Source organism: Hirundo rustica, chromosome 3 (genome assembly GCF_015227805.2).
Source record: "Hirundo rustica isolate bHirRus1 chromosome 3, bHirRus1.pri.v3, whole genome shotgun sequence".
NCBI lineage: Eukaryota > Metazoa > Chordata > Aves > Passeriformes > Hirundinidae > Hirundo > Hirundo rustica.
Window position 1 is genome coordinate 27,572,219 of NC_053452.1, and position 4,416 is coordinate 27,576,634.

Genomic DNA, 4,416 nt, shown 5'->3' on the forward strand with positions numbered 1-4,416 from the left:
GTGGGTACAGGTTAGGGTACCTGGGTTGCCTTAGTGCATTTCCAACCTTGCCTTAGCTCTTGTGCAGCTGCTACCAGGATGCTGTGGGAAAGAGAACCTGCCTTTGCCCATCTTTCTATTTCATCTGATGAAGCTAAAATGATTAACAGATCAACAGTGAGATCCAGCGCTAATCAGAGAGAAATCAAAACACCTTTTAGCCAAGTCCTTGACATGTCAGTACTCATTTTATTTTCAGATAGGGTGTTAACACCATGTCATGCAACATCCATAATTATTAATTAAGACAGTGAATATATGATCACTTCCAAATGACAACAGAAGTCCTCATCATCAGTTGGTTGGTTATAGAACCAGGTTCTGGATTTCATAATCACAACAACCAAATTCCTTCTCTCTGTTTCGTTCCTGGTACAATAAATGTGTCACACAGCATGAAGCAACAAGTTTTTGATGGATGCTTCATCACAGTCTTCACAAACCTCTCATCATGTGTTAAGAACAGGTGCACTGCAAAAAGTAATAATCTTTTTTTGGTTTTTGTATTTGCCTGGCCTAGATGGATGGGCAGGTGATTTGATCAGTGAATTAATCACTCTGTTCTGAGAATGTTACTATTAACTGGCAGTCTTACCTGCCCTCCTGGATAACTTTGTGACTTTTTTTTGTAAACCCAAAGCTGACATTCTTGGATTTCTGCAAGTTCCACAAACACAAGTGGCAAATTTGAGTGTATCTCTGTAGTAGAAATTGTCTGCTTGGATTAATTTTTTAACATAACTAATGTTATGTTAAAAACATAACATGTAATACTAAAATTTGATACTTAGAAGCTGGAATTAATTTAACTATATTTAATAAAAGTAGATTTAATACTAAATTTCTGGTATATATTTTCCATTATGGACATGGTTGTTCTTTGGGAACAATGCTCTGTGGTCCTTATATACTGGATTTCTTAAGTGTGTTTTCATGAAAGACAAAGAGAAAAGTACCTCCATCTGTATCCTTATATTTTCTATCTTGGTATCAGTATTTTGGAAATTAAGAGGACAGATTATTTAATGGATTTGCTTATGTATTTTTCTAAGTGTGCCCATCTGAACACATATTGAAGAGCTAGTGTGATTTTGGTACCTCTGAGAGGAGGTAAAAAGATGGAGTCATTGAAGATGTTGGCACCATCACACAAGAGGCCTGTCTAAAATAACTGCACATACCATCTTTAGAAGGGAGAAGGAAGTCAGGTTTTTTTCTCACTTCTGGCCATTTTACAATTTTTCCATGCCTATGTTCCCTTGCTGCTAATAGGATTATTCACACAAGGAACACAATAGCACTTTAGCCTAAAGCAGTTGGCCTCTGCATTGATACACAAGTGAGCATGTCAGCTGGTGTTTGCTGTGATGCAGAGAACAAACTAACCAAGAACTGGACTGGCTCTGTTAGAAGCCATAGATAACTGATATTTATTTTAATAATTTCTGTCACAGGAAAGTATTTTCTAGATGTGTTATGTCAAAACATCCCAAGAAGTGACATGTAATCCAAGGCACATGTTTTATTCTTGGTTACATTTGCAAATTGAATCTCAGTGCTTTCAAGGCATTTTGAATTTAAAGTAATATTGTTGAATGCTTGTGTTCTTGATACTTAACTAAAGCAGTGGCACAGGAATATTCAATAAAGGACTTCAGCACAATAATTCATTTATTCACTGAATACCTTGTCTTAACAACTGACAACTTTTACAGATCTGATCCCTCTCCAGAGATTTAGTCATTCTTCAACACACAACAGCAAGAGATGAGGAGATGATAAAAAAATTTATAGTACTTTTGATATTCAAATAAATATCTAACATAAAATACAGGTGCTTTTCATCACAAGACCTTTCAGTGTTTGCCCTCTGCTTCTCAACTCTTTATTTCTTTAAAAGCCTATGACACTGAATGTCTTTGCAGTGTCAAGTCCTGGTGAAATTTTACAGGGAAACAAATACCATATGTTTAGCTTTCTAAACTTTCCATGGTGTCTCTCACACAGACTCAGCCTCAGTTGTGCTAGGTTGTCCGAGCAATTTTCATCATTCCGCATTTCAACTTGTCCGTAATTTTGTCAATTTCTAAGGCCGGCATTTCTGCACTTGAAGAGTAGCTTGAATGTAAGGGGCAGTGCATCAGTTCCTCTGTGTTACTGCAACAATCCAGTGGGAAAATTCTTGATCCAAATGATGGGCACAGAATATGGAAATGCAGTTATTTCTTAAACATATACATCCTCTCATAAATTTGTGCTCTGCCCATGACATTTTTCCACTACAGACAGACACATTTAGAGGACAAATTTCCATGTGAATGGCAAGACATTTTGCAATCACTGTGTGAATGAAAAGTGGAAATGACAATCACCAATTTTAGACTATTTTATTTAAATCAAGAAGTAGCTGTTTCTAGTGTTAATTAAACTCTGTTTAGATTATGAGAACTGTGAGATCTTGTCCAAGATAAATTCATAGCTCATTTTATGTCATTTGTACCTGTAGTTTGGATTTAATAGACCAAAATGAAGATATGTATGGGGAGGGTATGTGAGAAAAAAGTGCATGCAAAAGCAGTAATGTGAATAGTGTGAAAGAAGGAAAAGCCAAAGAAGAAAAAATAATGATCTGACCAGATGTTGCAGAAATTTCTACTCACCTGTGATAGAGAGAGGTGCTAACAAAGCTGGTCCTCATAGGTTCTACATTAACACAGGAATTCTGCAAAATTGAATGTCTCGATCAACATGTGGGTTTGCACCCCCAAGAGCATTGATTTATACCTGGCCATCACTTAAATGATGCACTTTGACACAAAGCATTTCTCATGTTGCTGCTAACTATAAAATTTTGTTTACAAAGATAAGCATCACTTTAAAACCTGATAAACACACAATGAACAGGAGCCAAACTTTTCAATTGCTGACCCATTCTATAATGTACATAAAGTATACAAAAAAAGCCAGGAATGCCAGTTATGTTTGCAAGTGGCTTCAGATTAACAAGGGCAGATATAATCCAAAGTACTGCTTAAAGGTCAGTGAAAGGTTTAAAGGTTAAACCCTGCTCCTTTTTTTTTCACTTCGCACTCCAAGGGTTTCAGAAACAAAGGCCATTTCTACTCTCAGCTACACTAGTGTGAATTTAATATTCACAACTGCTTGGTCTTAGTTGAATTGGTGTGGATTTACAGCAGAAGGACTTCCAGCTCTGGCCTTATACTGCAGCTGTGCTGAACAAAACCTGTTCAGCTGCCACTTTCACCTAAAAGAAAAATAGGTAGAGCTATATCTATATCATCTGTATCTAACTATCTCCATGAAAAATTGTCCATGGATTTTTCAGAGCAAAGAAGCTACACAAAATACTCCAAATACACTGTAGATGTTGAAAATACATATAATTGGAAAGGTGAATTTTCATATTGAATAACCTTTTTTGATGCTCGTTATCTAGAAGCAAGAATAACATACTTCCATCAGCAGTTGTACAGCATTTTTGAATGTAGTGAAAACATTGGATTATATTTTACTGTTTTTAAGAATAAAATCATCATATGCTTAATTCTATAAAAACCTAACAGCTATACTGCTGAAAAGAAGAATGTCGTATCTCAAATGAGGTTCCCAGCTAAGATAATCTGAGGAAATATGTAACAACTGTGATCCTAGGACAACTTTATATTTTCTTTTCTACTTGTTTCTCTACTATTAGAAGCAATAAACCCATACTATTTAGCAAAATCTTTAAAAACTCTTAGTCAATATACAAGAATATTTACATCTTTTCTTCCTGGAGTAATACAAGTCTCTCAATTTGTCGCCACGCTTCCTCACATTCCCTGAGGACAGAAAATCTTCCAGGGCTTGGAAGGTTCAGGGTCACTCCTGAAATAAATTGCGAACATGATATACTTGAGCTCAGGGGCACTGCCTTCACCTGCTCTCTGCCAGCCACACTACCCACCAAAAGTCCATCCACAAATGTTCTCTCCTGGCTGGGCTCATAAAGAGTCACTCCTGGAGAAAGCTGCTTAAAGAAAATGATCAGTGACGAATATAAAGAAAGTTTGCAAACCACATTCTACAAATTCCTTTTAGGCATCTTCCCACAATGTTATCCAGAGAGGTAGCTGGGTTAACAGCAGCAAGGAGCCTCATAGGATCCCTCACCTCCCTCTCGCTCCTACAGGCTCTTTGCACATCCCTGTTCTGCTCCTATGCCCTCAAGATCATTCTTCCTCAGCTCTTTCCATTTTATATCCCACTTTGTCTCCAAGTGTCCTCTCAGAATCTCTGCTGCTCCCCAAAGCCCCTGTACCCATTCATACCACTGCCACTTTCCCATGCCTGCACAATATTGTTCCGTGGGCAGTT

At 37.2% G+C, this 4,416-nt stretch overlaps 1 long non-coding RNA gene across 1 annotated transcript; it reads right to left on the bottom strand.

Annotated features, from left to right (window-relative positions):
* Positions 1 to 346: 346 nt before the first annotated feature.
* LOC120750578 (uncharacterized) lies at positions 347 to 4,196 on the bottom strand. Its single transcript, XR_005700055.2, has 4 exons — positions 4,007 to 4,196; positions 3,822 to 3,927; positions 2,700 to 2,761; positions 347 to 510 (listed from the first exon to the last, which is right to left on the bottom strand). It is a non-coding gene; the product is annotated as an uncharacterized LOC120750578 (long non-coding RNA).
* Between the last annotated feature and the right edge of the window lie 220 nt (positions 4,197 to 4,416).